Genomic DNA, 18,426 nt, shown 5'->3' on the forward strand with positions numbered 1-18,426 from the left:
ACACGGGTTTTCCAATTAGAAGGGCACATATGAAGTGCAACAATATTAGGATTTTCTTATGCATGTAGCTAACATTTTCATTCACTTAAGATTTTCTTTTGGTGTGTATTTTATTTTCGCATCATTGAAATCAATGAATTTATAATCGGTTTGGTTTTTAGTAAATATAGAGGGAGGGTGCCTTAAGGTTTCATTCTTTTGAATACCCTCATGGGATGCCTACAGGAAATGGGATCTTAAAATTTAAAATAAAAAGGGATTAGGAAAACTGAATGGTTGGAAGAATAGTTTGACTGGAAAACTGAAATCACTTTTGATGATATCAATTCTTCTTTCTTACTAATATCAAAATTCTTTATATGGATATCTTTAGCAACTCAAGGTTGAAGAGAGAGTAGTAGTTATGACTTCAATGACTCAGTAGTTTTGTAAGTTCTACCAAGATATGAATATAATGGGACAAGAAAATTTATTGAAGAAATTTATGCCATTCTGCACAAGTGAGGATGATTGCAAATTTCAAAATATTTTGAAACTTTCATGAATATGAAGAAAGTCAATTAGTTGATTTTTTTTCATATCCATGATTTCCAATATATTCTAAAATATGAAATTAATGTAAGGATGACAATTTTGCACTACGAGGTTCGACTTAGTGTCGCAATGAGGACCATAGAACTATAAAATTCAATTCAAAAAAATACCAATTCTTGTTGGCATGCCTTCAACATAACTCAAATCCCAGGTAGAAGTTCTAGAAACAACTTTGACTGCAGTAAAATATATAGGACAGAGAAGGAAATCACACCTTTTCATATTCTACTATTGCGATTGTTGAATGTTTTTTATTTTAAAATCTATTTTTTTACTTATACAATAATTTGATATTTTTTGTACTCACCAATTCCACGACATATCTAAATCCTTTATTTCAAGAATATGGTAGATCTAAATATGTATCCACATCTTGGTAACTTATCCCAACTTAGTAGCGAAAGTGGTGGGATAATTATAGTCTCTTCAAGCAATGCGCCATGGAAATAATAACTTACAACACTTTAAATTCAAGCTTGGGGAATCACTGGTTAAGTTTTGATTCAAGGTAAATGCAATGGTAAGAGTTAAGATCATTGTAGTTAAGACTTCAAGTAGCACTTAATACAAAGAAAAAATCCTTGAGAAAATGGTTTGAAAAGGTTAGTGAGAGGGGAAATTAAGAGAGGAGACATAGAATGGGAATGGAGTCCATCAACATAAAAGAGTGGTTGAGATTGATAATAACTTCAAAGTAGTTGTGGATCTTGAAGATGGAGCCTTGGGAAAATGTAAGAATATTTTCATTCTTACAAAGAAGATGAGAGAAAAAATTATACACTTACTGAAAGTGATAGGGAAGTTCTAAGGCATTAGGAAGCACATTGTTAAGGTGAGACAATTTTACAACCCATGCTACAAGGTGGACGAAAGGAATAATCCATTCGGACAAATGAATTAGACAATCATGAAGGAGATAGAGACTAGACCAACAAGCCAGAAGGCCACTAAGAATAAGTCAGAAGAGTGACACACCTCCTGCAATGTTGTGTTTATGTATGACATGCTTCAACTTGTGGCAATTAGACAACAAGTCAACTATCTTTCGCTCTATTTTTGTGAAATCCAGTCCAAAAACACAATGTCTATTGGTGTCTATTTTTATGGTATATTTTGTAGTGACCAATATTAAAGTGTGAAATTCATCTAGGCCACTTTTCCTCTAATATGGACACAAAAAGTTTTAAAGAATTGAAATTAACTCCAAAAGTGCATGAAACAAAATATGCCAAACTTGCAAGTTCGCTATTCATCCTTATTTACATGAATAATCATTAGATTTCATGCACTATCAATAGCTAAGAAACCCTAATATTCCATTAAAATCAATGTTTTATCTCGCTTTTCAAGAACTATTTTCTTTCTTTGTTCCATTGATACTTCTTAGTTTGCACCCACCTTTAATAGTAGTAACACACAAGGCACAGTTGTATGCAATGAGTAGTTTGAAGTATGATCTGTACAAATATGGTGTTCTATTTGCTACCAACATAAAAATTAGGAATTCAACGAGCCATGCTCATGGGGGATACGACTACCTCAGCAACTGTCATTGAAATACAGGTAAAATCAGTACAAATTTGCACCAATTACATTGATTTGTACAATTTTCATATGATTCTTAGCTTCCAAGTGTTCACCTAACTTTGTATCGACATTCAGGTAGGGATGATTCAAGTTTATTCTCGACTACTCTTAGAGGAAAAAGTCTCAATTATCGTATATTTAAAGTTTTTGGGAAAGAAAGCCATGACAGGCGACATAATCAACAATGCCCCAACTTTAGATGCAAAAGAAATCGATATAGTTGTGGGTTTAGTTGGATTTTTGGTGGCCATGGAGAATTCAAACATAACTCTTATGTCTAATGATATTAGAAAAATTGTATGGGTGGTTAAGATTAGCAAAAGGACATTGAGGAAAATGGACATAAACTTTGCCATCTCCATTTCCACAAATGTTTTTATCTTTGTCCTCACTATTGTGGGCTTGGTGTGCCTTTGGATAGTAGTTCTAACAGATGTAGGGACTAGCATGCTTGTAATGTTCAACCATATGCTTCTATTGAAAGGATCAAAACAATATGGCCACGTGGTCTACAGTTTCCAATATTGCAATGATGGAGGTCGTTGGCATAAGGCTAATGATCATGATGTTTATCACCGTGTGCATGGTGGTGGAAATAGGCTCCAAGTAGAGGAAATGAGTAAAATGCAAGGAAAAATGCACACAATATGGTGATAAAGGTGGGTTGAATCCCCTCAAGGCACATTTTATTAAAATCCCCATCCAAATCAACACTTTGTGTATACTCACTTATCACGTATCATGAAATTCCATGATACTACATTTGATTTACACATTTTGTTAAACAAATTGTGAGAAACACCCAAATATCCATAGTTCAATACATGTTTTTGAAGGTTTTATCGACAAATCCATATAACTCAATCATAGTAGTAATTATGCGATTATGAATTCACTTGCCGTCTTGAAAAGGGGAAAAATTGACATGCAAATTTGACACTAGTGTACTTGTTCGATTGTGTGCTTACCCCTCCTACTACATAATTAAAATCAATGTCTTCCAAAAAAGTCCATTTCGTTGTACCCTTTGATCATCACATTTCATGAATTAAGATTATGTTTACACATTTTGTCAAACATTTGGTATGTCTATTCTATCATTTGTACTATGCCATACTTGTCAATAGGATTGGAACTGGCTTTAGGTGAAGCCCAGTTGTAAATGTAAAGACATGAAATTTTTTGATATGATGTCATTATCGGTTTGCAAGAGATAATCATAAGTATGGAAACCCATGATTTACATGGATGAAATAGTGGAATTATTTAGTTAGGATGCATCACAAGACATTTTTTTCTTATATATATTGATCCCCAGAGATAGTAGTTTAAAACATTTTCTGAAGGTCAAGCCCAAAAATAGAAGTCAATTTCTTCCTTTTGAAACAAGAATTCAAAGCAACAAATTTTATGAAGAGAGAAAGATATGGATTGTGCTCATCTCTTGGGCACTAGTAACATAAAGGAGTTGCAAATAAAATGACAAAATGCAAATGAAAGGTAGGGTTTTGCTTACCTATTTTAGTGACTTTTTCTCTAATGAGGGCTTGATGGGGTGTCTACTTTGTAATTGAAGCCGCATTGATGGGGACTTTCACTTCGAATTGTAGAACTTACATTGAAGAAAGTTTGATAGGGAGGGTTCATCCAAAGCTCCATGGCCAACCTGCAATAAAACCCTAGGAAAGGGAACATCATTGGAAAAAATTTAAGAATACATTGGAAAAACCCTCTATACCTCTTTTTAGGAGAAAATAATTTTAATAAATGCTAGAACTTCTTAGCAATAAAGATTGAGGACTAGTTGCTAGAAGGAATCTATTCACTTCACCTTACCGCAGAATAAAAATCTCCCCTTACCCCGATGTTGTGTTGTCCCCATGTTTACCCATTCAACCATGCTTTCATGACTTAAAGGTTTTCACTGAGATGTAAGTACTTCGGTCTGCCTTCATCACCGAGATGAAAGTGATTTGGGGGAGGCTTCAAGGCTATCATCAATATGGTGATACTTCCCTTCCGTTGTAACTTTCAGTCTACATTTTGAAGCCATTCTTTTCTATATGGTGTCATTACATTAAATTGAAGAAGATGGCCATTTCTAGCCCTTCATATAAATGGTTGAGGGATGGCTTGGTTGCAGTCTCGATGGATGGTGGGAGTTGTTAGTGTATACTCCCAAAGAAGCATTAGGGATCAATGACCTAACCAGGTGAGTGACATTATTCAAAGTCACTCGTAATTGTTTGTTACCCATGCTACTATTGTGATGGATCCTAACCTCACGATAGTTCATGGGCTAATAAGTTTTAGTTTGGTGCAGAAAAACCCTCACCTTGTGTATCCAAACCCTTAGCAACCAAGAAAGAACAATGTTAGATGATCTAGGAAAGCACATGTTTTCAAGTATTAACCATTAACAAAAAAAATAAAATAATAAGATAATTAAAAAATAAATAATAGTTGAAGATGATAGGATAATTTAAGACAAAATAAGACTTTTGTCTTAAATAAAACTATTGTGTTGTAGTGACTTTTTTGAATTACACTATGAGTATTAAGGTTTGGTTTTATCTAGAAAATTAATTGTTGTGTTTTAAATTGTTCCATAGTCATTATTACTTATCATCTTCTCCTTTTTATGTGATTTGATTATTTACGATACAACAACCAATAACTTCTATTTGTATGGTTTTAATCTTCAAATAGTTAACAAATAATCACATTTGTTTTCTCTATTATATTGGTTCAATTCATATGTGCTTTTATTCTATAAGTATAGTCTCGAGTGACTTGTGTCATGAGATTAATTACTCATATCAGCATACATCTAGGCTAGGTTTGTGTGGTTTTATCCCAATAATTTGGAACTTCATTTATGTGACTTTAATTATATCAATTGAATTAATGTGTTGTAGTAATTTCTCTATTTATATGTTCATATGGATTATTTTCTTGTTGTTTTTATTCATAAACAAGTAATTGAATGGATGCTTCTTCTATGAAATTGTTACAGTAACCCTCTACATCTCGACTGAGTAATATAAGTAGATCGTATTAATCAATTTCTGTTGCATTGATTCTTGATGTTAATCATTAGAATAGATATAGTTTAATCTCATCTATTGAAAAGATAAAATTTTTGTATTATAGTGGCTATTTGTCTTTTATTTCACATTATAGACTGCCTTTCCCAGTTTCAATTTTAACTTATAATTCCCTATATAAATTAAAATTAGGAATTTTAATTTATCCTTTTTGTAGATAATTATATTTTCATTATTTCACACGAGTTACATTTTGTTCTTATTTCAAATGTAATGTAAAATAATTATTTGTAATTTTTTTTATATTATTAACCATCATTTAATTCATGTATATTATTTCTTTTAAGTGATATTATTTTTGTACAATTTAATAGTTTGGCTTTATTGTATTGATTAGTTATTAGCTATAGACTCTATTTTATTTATTAACTCGTAGCTTTAAAAATATAACATTATTTTAGTTATATATAGCTAGTATAAGTTAGGATTAGTTTTTCCCTTTGATTCCTCTTCAGTGATGACAACAAGTTCCATTAATGTCAAAAGGGAATACCTAAGAAATAAACAATGTCACCTATGAAGCAATATGATGGTATATACATTCTAGCAGTTTCACCTATGAGGTGGTATGACATCATGATCTCATATAATAGGTTTCAATATTATCATGTTTTCGACGAGGTTATGGTGGCCCCAACTTTTAATATTGTAAATGTGTGATTGTTGCACTTTAATTATGTGACACTTTTGCAGGACGAATTTAAGAAAAAACAATGCCATGTACCACTGGAAAGATATCAAAATAAGTTTCCAACCATATATGTTGTGATCCTATTTGAGATAGGAAAATGGAGTAAAAATGGATTCAAATATAGGGTATCCATATGGGGCAAAAAAAATCAAAAAGAAATATTTCAAAATGTGTTATTTGAATATGTAACTTTATCTTTCATTTTGATCAACATTGACATCAATGAAAACTTATTTCAACACGATTTTGCTTCATTCCTAACTTATTTTATCTTCTGAACTTTGTTCCTTCATACTCCATATCTTGCTCTCTTTATAAAATCTATTGCTTTGAATTCATGTTTCAAAAGGAACAACTTGATTTCTATTGTTGGGCTCGACCTTCAGAAAATGTTTTCAAGTCTTAACAGTAAACAAAAAAATTGAAATAATAAGATAATTAAAAAATAAATAATAGTTGAAGATGATAGTATAATTTAAGACAAAATAAGACTTTTGTCTTAATTACCACTATTGTGTTGTAGTGATTTTTTTGAATTACACTCTCAATATTAAGGTTTGGTTTTATCTAGAAAATTAATTGTTTTGTTTTAAATTGTTCCATATGCATTATTACTTATCATCTTCTCCTTTTTGTGTGATTTGATTCTTTATGATTCAACAATGAATAACTTATGTTTGTATGGTTTTAATCTTCAAACGGTTAACAAAACATCACATTTCTTTTCTCTATTATATTGATTCATTCATATATTCTTTTATTCGATAAGTATAGTCTCAAGTGACTTGTGTCCTAAGATTAATTACTCATCTCGACATACATCTAGGCTAGGTTTTTGTGGTTTTATCCCAATAATTTGGAACTTATTTTATGTTAGTTTCATTATATGAATTGAATTAATTTGTTGTAGTAATTTTTATGTTTATATGTTTATCTCGATTATTTTCTTGTTGGTTTTATTCCTAAACAGGCAATTGGATGGATGTTTCTTTTATGAAATTGTTACATAACCTTGTACATATCGACTCAATAATAGAAGTAGATCATATTAGTCAATTTATTTTGCATTTATTCTTGATGTTAATCATTAGAATAGGTATAGTTTAATCTCATTTGTTCAAAAGATAAATTTTTTGCATTATAGTGGCTATCTATCTTTTATTTCACATTACAGATTGTCTTTCTCAATTTCAATTTTAATTTATAATTCCATATATAAATTGAAATTAGGAATTTCAATTTATCCTTTTTGTAGATAATTATATTTTCACTCTTTCCCACAAAAGTTACATTTTTGTTCCTGATTTTTAATGTAATGTGTAATAATTATTTGCATAAATTTTCATATTACTAACCATCATTTAATTCATGTATATTATTTCTTTTAACTGATATTCTTTTTGTCCAATTTAACAATTTGGTTTTTGTTGTATTTATTAGTTATTAGTTGTAGACTCTATTTTATTTATTAACTCGTAGCTTTAGAAATATAACATTATTTTAGTTATACGTAGTTAGTATAAGTTAGGATTAGTTTTTCCCTTAGACTCCTCTTCACGAGAGGAGAAATCCAAAGGCTAATGGAGCTTATAAACTCCTCTAGGATGAACACACCAAACAACTAGGGTTATTTGAAGATCTCCAATCACGATTGTTTCTCCCTTGTTGACTATGATGCCTATATAGAAAATCCGATATAGGTTAACCTGATAATGCAATATAAATCAAAGCATAATACTATAACCTACTTCTACTATCAATTTGCGGAAGCTTAAAGATCGAGCTAAACAATATAACCAAAAGAAGAATAATCAATGGCACAATACACATGAAAATACTTTATGGAAAGCCTCAGCTAAAAACCCCACACTATTGTATTATCATACACGGTGGAAATACATAGGAATTATACAAAGCCTTAGCTCTCATAGCTAGCCAGCTCTCAATACAATCCTCACAGATGCTCACAGGAAATATTGGCTTCTCTCCAGCCTTCCTATATGCCCTCCAAGCTCCTATTTCCTTACACTATTCCTTCTGGATTATTTTCCTGTTACCAAGTGGAAGACCCTCCTCAAAAATCCTCAAGGATAATTCCCTGACTACATGCATGAGTTTTCTCCATGAGAAAACACATGCAACTGATAGTACATTGTCCATGAACATTAATCTCAACTAGGTCTTTCTCAGAATAGACATGCATGAGTTTCCATTGAGGGAATATTCAGTTAACTGGAGTAGCACTAATTGAGTGCAGTAATGCATCAACTAATTGTTAACTCACTATTAGTTCCTCAAATAGTTTGGAACTAATTTAACTGGACTTAACTCAGTGAAATGAGTTAACTAATTACAACTCAAATATAACTCAATCGTATCTCCTTAATTTAAGGGATAACTCTTGCATGACTTCAGAAAGACTTCCAACTTGAATTTCTCCAACTAATTAATTTAAAGTAAATTAATTAATTATTTCCAAGTAGCTGTTAAGACTACATTCAATTTTATTTCAAAATTTATTTCAAGGACAAATTAAATTGGAATATTCTTGTTTCCATATTTCAACACTCCCTGTCAACAAGAAAGGGATTATCTTCCACCCCGATCCTATCTCTATGGAACTAAAATTTACACTTTGACAATGCATTTGTCAAAATTTCAGCATCTTGCTCCTCTATCGAAATATACTACAGCAACATGATCCTCCTCACTACACAGTCTCTGAGATTATGATACCGGATGTCGATGTGCTTGGACCTATCATGAAATACTGGATTCTCAAAGAGTTTGATATAAATCTGATTATCACAATAGATCACAGTTGGATCCATCCTCTGATCAAACAAACCAACTAGGATTTTCCGCATCCAGATAGCCTCACATGTTGCCTTACTTTCATCCATGTATTTTGCCTCTACCAAGCTAAGTGCAACCAACCTCTGTTTCCTGCTGTACCAAGAAACTACCGTTGACCCGAGGTTGAAAATCCCTCCTGATGTGCTCTTCCGATCTGATGGACTTCTTGCCCAATCTACATCAGTGAAGCCCTATAGCTTCACTCCCTTTGTCTGTCTGTACCATAATCCATACTGAGATGTTCCTTTGAGGTATCTCAATACATGCTTTTCCGCCTTCCAAAACATCTTAGTAGGTTGAACCATCGCTTGACTCAGCTGGATCACCGCATAGCACAAATCTGGTCATGTGTTCACTAAGTACATCAGTGAACCCACAAGCTGCGTGTATACAATAGCCTCTACCACTTCTCTTGAAGTAGCAACCTCATTCCTCTAGTTACCTGCTGGAGGAGTCTGCATGGGCTTACAATTCTCCATGTGGAATCTCCTGAGTATCTTGTTGGCATAGTTTCCCTGAGACACAAACAACTCCCCATCCTTCTACCAAACTTCCATGTCAAGGAAGCAATGCATGAGACCCATGTCTTTCATCTTGAATTCTCTTGCAAGGTCCTCCTTGGAAGACATGATCAACTAATCATCGCCAGTCAATATGAGATCATCAACATAAAGTACGATGATCAACAACTTACCTTTCACCACGATGTGGTATAGGTTTGCATCCACTTCACTCTTTGTGAAGCCCAACCCAGTGAAGTAGTTTCCTATCCTGGTGTACTAAGCACAAGGTGCTTACTTCAACCCGTACAATGCTCTCTTGAGTCGGAACACGTATGACTCATGATCGAAGGTCTCAAAACCTTTCAACTACTCTTTGTACACATCTTCCTCAATCTGGGCATTGACGAATGCAGTCTTCACATCAATCTGATGGATCTTCCAACCCATCTGTGCTGATAGTGCCAACATAGGTCTGATAAATGAGTACCTTGCGACAAGAGAAAAAGTCTCATCATAGTCAATCCCCTTGACCTGTGAAAAGCCATGGGCAACAAATCTTTCCTTATGCTTCTCCACACTACCACCAGCAACTTTCTTTACCTTGTAAAGCCAATGAGAACTCACAACTGACTTTTCTCCAATATCAGAACCATGTCCCAAACACTGTTACGAACTATGGATTAATACTCTCCACCATAGCATCAACCCAAATCAGCTTTTGCACTGCTTACTCAAAGGAAGATGTCTCGGTCTCAACACATTCCCCAGCAAGGGCCATGTATCTAGTGTACCTCTTAGGTGACCTCCTCTGTCTACACTGAGAAGATGGTGCTGCCACATTCTCTCTCACATCCTCCAACAATCTATCATCTTCTTTTGTGCGTTTCCGTCCATCTCTGGAAGACTCTGCTTGAGTGGATGTCTCCACTCCTAAAACCTCTACATGCGGCTGCTCTACATTAGTCTGAGGCACCTCCTCCTTAGGAAACAACAGTTCCTCCACAGCCTGTAGTTGGAGCTCTCTCTTAAGGGAAACCTGCATGACCTTCTGTTCATCAAGCTTGAGATCTCTACAAACCACTGTCCTCTGACTGGTAGGCAAGTACACAAGATACTTTTGAGGTGTATCAGTGTACCCCACAAATATCTCCAACTCTATTGTCGGCTCAATCTTCTTCCATGCATCCTTTGTCACATGACAATATATTGATGAGCCAAAGATCCTGAAGTGACCCACATTTGATCTCTTACCGAAGAAAGCTTCCTCTGGTGTCTTCATCCCAAGTATGTGATGCAGTCTCCTATTCTACAAATAGACCACTGTGTTGCATGCCTCAGCCCACAAGTGAAGTAGTAGGCCTTGGTCATGCAACATTTCCTTTGTTGCCCCTACAATAGTTCTTTTCTTCCTCTCGACCACCCCATTCTGCTGTGGGTTATGAGGTTCCATCAACTCTCGTTTAACTTCTTCCGCTACATAGAAGTCCTTAAACTCTTGAGAGACATATTCTCCACCATTGCTGCTTCTCAAGGCCTTGATCTTCTTCCCTGACTCTTTCTCGACCAAAGCTTTGAACTCACAAAAATTTGTGAAAGTTTGGTCCTTCTTCTGAATGAAATAAATCCAACATTTACGGGAATAATCATCAATGAAAATCACTTAATACCTTTTCTTCGCTGTGGATTCTATCGAGAATGGTCCATACACATTAGTATGAACTCGCTCTAAGATAGCCTCTGATTGACTGTCTCGATCATGGAAGGAAGATTTGGTGCACTTTCCCAATGTACAACCTTTGCATGTGACAACTTGCTCAAGTTTACCTTTGGGAAGTCCTGTAGATATCTGTTGCATTATCTTCAAAGCCCCATGATGCAAATGGCCCAACCACCTATGCCACAACTCACCAATGTCTTGGCTTTGCACCAATTTTGCTTTCGTACTCAATGTTGCGCAATCATCTACCTCTATTTTATAGAGATTCTTCACCCAAATCCCTATCCTCTTGGTCTGACCCGTGCTTATGTGTCCTAGGAATGCCTTTCCTTTACTCAAGACAACATCGTAGCCTTTGCCCTCCAACATCGCAACCAATACCAAGTTCTTCTTCAGTCTAGGCACATACATCACATCTGTCAAGGTGAGAGGAGCTCAATGCTCCCTCTGAAAAGAAATCTTGCCCACTCCTGAAACACTATACCTTCCGTCATCACCCATCTCTATGCGCATCTTGAGGTCTTTCTCCTCCAAGGAACTGAATAATTTTTTATCACCAGTCATGTGGAATGAGGCTCCACTATCAAGATACCATACACAACCATCATCGATGACACCATGCATGTGATGAGGGTAAAGTCCATTTCGAACTAAGAGGCTAATGCCTCACCTTCTGATCCTTCTGAGGATCCCTTCTTGGACTTATTTGATGGGAAATTAGTCGCATAATGTCCCATCTTATGACAATTAAAGCATCATGTCACCCTTCTTCCCTCCATGAGAAGAATCTGATTTGAAATGGGAAGCCTTCCCCTTCCCTTTCCTTACCTTACTTGTTAAGGCCAAATTTTCTTCATCATCATTCTTGGATGAAGAACCATCTCGTGTGCTCCTCCTGATCTCCTCCTGCATAAGATCTAATCACAATCGTTCCTAATCCAGTAGTTTCTCCCTTCCATTCATAGAGTCTTGGTGGCTATTCCAACTCTTTGGAAGGGCAAGGAGAGTGAGGCTCACCATATCATCATCGGCAGTAGTTATTCCCACACTACCAAGATCATCTTTGTAGGTGGTGAGCTTGTTCAAATATGTGGAAATAGTATCACCCTTCTCCATCTTGCTTCTTCGAAGCTTATCCTTGAGTGCCAATTTCCTTTGGTCGCTACTATTCTGATAGAGGTCCTTCAATGTCCTCCACATTGAAAATGGAGTATACTTCCCATGGAGACTCAAGACAATATGGTCTCGAACTCCCTCAAGGATGATCCATCTCATCTTCGCCACACACTTCTTCCATTCGACCAACTCTTGTGAATTAGTTGAAGCTGGCTTTGGGATTTCTTCATCATTGAATTCCTTCAAGCCATTATCTTCTAATACAGCCTCCATTCTATCTTTCCATGTTATGTAATTCGAGCTACCTTCCAAGGCATACTCGAGTCTCATGCCATAGAACGCCATTGGCCAACCTTGAAGTATTATATGAATTCGATTTGCACCTACAACCCCGAACTTCAAACTTCAAATTCTCTTCTCAGTGTATTATTCACAGCTTCGATACCATGTAGAAAATCTGATATAGGTTAACCCGATAATGCAATATAAATCAAAGCACAATACTATAACCTACTTCTACTATCAATTTGCGGAAGCTTAAAGATCGAGCTGAACAATATAACCAGAAGAAGAAGAATCAATGGCATAATACACATGAAAATACTTTGGGGAAAGCCTCAGCTAAAAGCCCCACACTATTGTATTATCATACATGGTGGAAATACATAGGAATTATACAAAGCCTTAGCTCTCACAGATAGCTAGCTCTTAATGCAATCCTCACAAATGCTCACAGGCAATCTTGGCTTCTCTACAGCCTTCCTCTCTGCCCTCCAAGCTCCTATTTCCTTGCGATGCTCCTGCTGGATGATTTTCCTATTACCAAGTGGAAGACCCTCCTCCAAAACTGTGCAATCCTGAAGGATAATTCCTTGACTGCATGCATGAGTTTTCTCCATGAGAAAACACATGCAACTGATAGTACACTGTCCTTGAACATTAATCTCAACTGGGTCTTTCTCATAATAGACATGCATGAGCTTCTGATGAGGGAATCTTTAGTTAACTGGAGTAGCACTAGTTGAGTGCATTAATGCATCAACTGACTGTTATATCACTATTAGCTCCTCAAATATTTTGGAACTAATTTAACTAGACTTAACTCAGTAAATTGAGTTAACTAATTACAATTCAAATATAACTCAATCTTATCTCCTTAATTTAAGGGATAACTCTTGCATGACCTCAGAAATACTTCTAACTTGAATTTCTCCAACTAATTAATTTAAAATAAATTAATTAATTATTTCCAAGTTGTTGTTAAGACTAAATTCGATTTTAATTCAAAATTTAATTCAAGGACAAATTAAATTGGAATATTCTTGTTTCCATATTTCAACAGCCTAAACTTGTGTCAACAAAATGGTTCTATAAGGTGGAGCCATCCAACTATAAATGGCAAAAGGAAGTCATAAATGACAAACCATTTGGTCAACTAATGTCATTCGAAGTCATATATACCGTCCCCATGCTGATACTTCTACTAGTTCTTAGCCACAACTTGAACGAATCAACAAAGAACCTACCACTCTAACATAGTCACACTTTTGGGATGAAATTTTATTCTTCAAAGATTTTCTAAGTTTCTTTCTAGGACACAAGACAGATTGGATCAAACATCTTCTATCCACAAAAAGGTTATATCACCACTTAGTAACTCATGTTGAGCTTTAGTTATGTTGACGATGTTGAATGTAGCCAACAACTAGGGGGTCTCCATGGTGTGAAGTCCCAATTAGACCTCACAATGTTTTGGATAAGAGACCCATCTGGTATGTAGGACCAATTTCCATCATGTTGGTTTTTGCTCCTGGTTATCAAATGAGGAAATGTTAAACTGAAGGAAAGGGAGGAATGCCTAGACAATAAAAATGAGGTCAGCCCAATATTAACAACCTGCAACATGAGATACAAAAATGTAACAACAAAGACAACAACAACAACAAGATACTTGCCACAAGAGGGATTAGTGAGCTAAAACCATCTGAGACATGCAAAAGTGGAAAGTGTGAGAGGTTAACTGAAAATTAGTTGATAATATATTACTGCCATTGCGTGGAATAAGGAATCAAAGATTCAAAAGTAAACACACTTGTGATAGCAATGAATTAGTTCATAGAAAAATCACCTGCATGCAGGGACACATACACACATAATATAAATACTGGATATCCATTATAACCACATTGACGTGCATGGGAATCAAAGCTAAAAGAGGACAACTTCTCATTAATGTTGTTACAAATACAAGTACATATACAACAAATAATCAAATCCAAGCAGTGGAACATGGGATACTCATACCATCTCTTAAAGCGAAAACCCTAGCCTCACCACCACTCTCTCTACTAGCTACCAAGAGTTGAGTGTCGCTAGCTCTTCAAGCACAGATCAACTATCTATTGCTAATCCTAGCTTAAGTGCTAAAATTCCTATCAAACGAGGGATGAGGGTATACGTATAGAGGTGAGGTGACTGTTCACCTACCATGACTTTTTTCCTACCCTCATGACCTTTGAACTTCCTCACTGATCTCTCTTGTCTAGTGATTGTTACATGCTTGACTCAGTCTTAGCATAATTGTTGATATCATGATGAGAAATATTTACATTATGTTGGAAGAGAAGTTATGAGGAGAGTACAAAGGGTTTTCTAAAACCCTAGAGTATTCAACACCAATGTTTTTCTGAGGTCCTCAGATAGCATGTTTTCGTGCTATTGTGTCGTACTTGCATCCAACCGACCTTTGTTGTTGTGTACTTGGTATTACCAATGGGCCTTAGGAGCCTGAGTGGATCTAGTTTTTTGTTTTGTCAAAACCATAATTGCGGAGCTTTGGCAAAAAACCTTAGATTTATCCATACAAATAAACATTTTATACATGAAACAAATAGCATTAGTTATAGATACTTTCCAAAATAGAATGATGTTAAGGAAATAATCAATTGATTGAAGGAAATACATTAATTAGGAACAGTGTATGGTCCCTTTTGTGTAACAATGTTGTTGAAGCAAGTGACCTTTGCAAGGTCTTTCTAAGCTTCCTCGGTCGTGTTTTCATCCATAGACCTACTATCATTCATAGAACAAGTGTTGAATGTAGCTTTATTGTCCTCCAACGACAAGAGGCATAGCGCTTTAAAACTAGATAATGTATTTTCCATGTCTCCAAAAATCATAGTGACAAACTGTTCTACAACATTAATCTTGCAAGCACATGCCACAATCAGTTAACATCAATGTAAATTTACTTTAATGAAACAAGAAGAAATATCACAAATAATAATAGGAAAAAATGTATGGCCGTGAGATATCATCATCAAAATGGCTAGGTCTTCCATAGCCTTTTGTATGTATCTTGTCCATACTCAATGTGTGGTGATATTGGATTGTTCACATATTTGTGTTTTTAGATCTGGAGGTTGCTTTTAGATTGTCTCTCCCCCTTTTTACGATATCTTTATTTTTTATCGTCATGAACATATCCTTGGATCATCAAACATGCTACTTACTATATTCATGAACACGCTTTGGGCATACATCACATGTGATGTTTTGGATAGATTGGTATCACATGTCATTTCTTAAACATCCCTTAACATGCCTTTGAACAATTACGTGTGTGACAACATCTTTGTAGGTGAACTTTCATATTATTCGATGAGGCCTTTCCGAGCGCATACTTGGTTTATCACATCTGGGAGTGCCACTCTTGCTACGTCACAATTAGATATGCAACTCATAAGGAGGTCGTGATTTGCAAGATGGTACAGGCCGCATCTTTTCACCCCATCCCTGATCGCATTCAACTCCACAGATAGGTCATATTTTCTAAATGTGACTTGCGGATGTAATTTGCGACTTTGGCATGTTCACAAGTCGCATCCGGTTGTGGCGTGCTTTGACAGCATATAAATGTCAACCTATGGAGAGTTATATGCGACCCATGGAGGTTGCATAGTCGTAGTCCAATGAAGGTCGCATCGTGGTGGCTTATCTGAGGCTTCATAATGTGATCGTGCGACCTGAAGAGAGGTCACCTAGTGACACTTTCTGGAGCATGCTTTTGGGGCTACAGGTGCGATTAGTGACTTGGGAATAGATGGAAAATTGAAATGAGAGATGTGACAAAGGGGTGCGCACTCCCTTCTAGATCCTTTTGCTAAATACCTCCATTAAACCATTGTGCTGTCAAACACATTGGAACCCACTGTGAGCCGCAAAGCTTTTCAGGAACTTCAAGAGGAAATTGTCCTCATTTTTTTGAAGATCTGCTGCCATCGTTCTTCTTTTCTATCGCGGATGTGACAAAGGGGTGCGCACTCCCTTCTAGATCCTTTTGCTAAATACCTCCATTAAACCATTGTGCTGTCAAACACATTGGAACCCACTGTGAGCCGCAAAGCTTTTCAGGAACTTCAAGAGGAAATTGTCCTCATTTTTTTGAAGATCTGCTGCCATCGTTCTTCTTTTCTATCGCCGCCTAGTTGTTTGTGCAAAAGAGGTTGACCATGTCCTCCATTGCTGTGAGAATAGAAAGAGAATGTATGTTGAAGCTTCTTGTTGTGCAAACGCCTAAACTGATTTGCAGCAAACTTCAAATATTCTGCCCTTAGTGCAAATGCATCGACTTTCACTACAGTTCTAATTGTCCTCGTAGAAGCTGACAAGTTTAAACTAGATTTCGGATCCAAAGCTCAAGTGAGGAGTTATTCACCACATAACTCACCAGGAACCAGTGTAATTGAACCAGTGTAGTCCCATTGTTATATATTCTCTAAATACCCATGAATGATCATTAGCATTTTAGTCACTGAATCTCCTTCCCCAACAATATAGGTTCCTTCAGTCCTAACTGCATAAAAGTTCAAACACTAGTGTTGTTGCATATCACAATGGAGATTTGTAGGTAAGCTTCACAAAAGTGTCTCTTCATCAACTCCACATGTGGAAAACCATTTGTATTGCAGATCATATGGAAGTTGGTGGTGTTTCATCCATTCTTTTGTATCCCGTCTCTTAACTCTCCACTCTTTAAGAATAAGTATTAGGGATCACAAATAGGTCTGCATGTTACCAATCAAATGTGCAAATAATACAAAATCAATATTTGCAATGAGGATAGCAAAGAAAGTATCTCCAATGTAAGTGTCTGTCATTAAATTTTGTCCCATGGAACTAAGATTCCTTAAGCCGTAAAAATATTTTTCCCTAAATTTTGATGAGACAATCCCACTTTCCATAACATCTCTAAAAATGCCAAATTGAAAACTGATGTTGTTATCACTTGCATTACAATTTTCCCATACAATAGTATTTTCATTCCACCATTCATCAAGAGGACTGAGATTATCATTCAAACTGCAACAATCTAAACAATCAAGATTGTAGTTCTATGGTTTTAAGTTTCCACTTTTCTTTCTACATTCTGTCCGCCAACATGTATTTTGATGTTCAATGGACAGTAAATACCATTAAGCACATAAAACATGGTTGGCTATCATATAGAGTAGTATGTTGTATTCAGCTCTAGCCCATGCAGTCTTGGTGGTATTCGTTTGAGCCTGGCGATTCCTATACATATGTGTGTTCCAGCGCAGCAACATGCGTCTACTCTAAATGTCTTTCCTTCAGAGTCATGCGCGATTCATATTTAACTGAAATGTCGTTGACATGTATCTCATGCCAGTCCTCTTAAATTCTTTAATTAAGAGTGCATCGACGATGAATCACTAAGAAGCGCATTAGTCTCAATACCTAGCATTTTGTCAGACCTCTTGCTGTTGGGCTCTAGTCACCATCCTAGGGACACATTAAATGATGTAGCATTGAAACATTAGGTAACCCATTGCACGCAAATTTTTTTTGTCACTGGCTATGCATTTTCTTGGGATCAACTTTTATCGTAAGATATATGCAGTGACATTCTCAAAGCAGTCAGCTCACTATGAATCTCCCCAGCGTTTCCATATATATATATAAAGAATAATTTTCTCCATGCAAGTGATGGTTCGTTGTCTCCATTGCATGATTTGTATGGATTAGTCTTGGTTCCGAGGGCTCGAATCTCATTGGGTAACGCCTTGTTTTTATTTTTGTTTCTTTCAATATGGTAGCACCCTAATAACTGTGCAACGTTTGGGAGTCCACGTCCAATGCCCAATGCATGGGATCGATGGTCATATGATTCTCCTCAAGCTTCCATTTCACTTGCCCAATTCATTTTCTTCATATTAATACACTGCCCTATAATAT

General features: G+C 35.8%; 1 pseudogene; it reads right to left on the minus strand.

Annotated features, from left to right (window-relative positions):
* Positions 1–16,542: 16,542 nt before the first annotated feature.
* On the minus strand, positions 16,543–17,777 carry LOC149166998 (cyclic nucleotide-gated ion channel 17 pseudogene; annotated as a pseudogene).
* Between the last annotated feature and the right edge of the window lie 649 nt (positions 17,778–18,426).

This window comes from Pinus tabuliformis, chromosome 5_1 (assembly GCF_031772625.1).
Source record: "Pinus tabuliformis cultivar Carrire ecotype Pingquan chromosome 5_1, CPIR1, whole genome shotgun sequence".
Lineage (NCBI taxonomy): Eukaryota > Viridiplantae > Streptophyta > Pinopsida > Pinales > Pinaceae > Pinus > Pinus tabuliformis.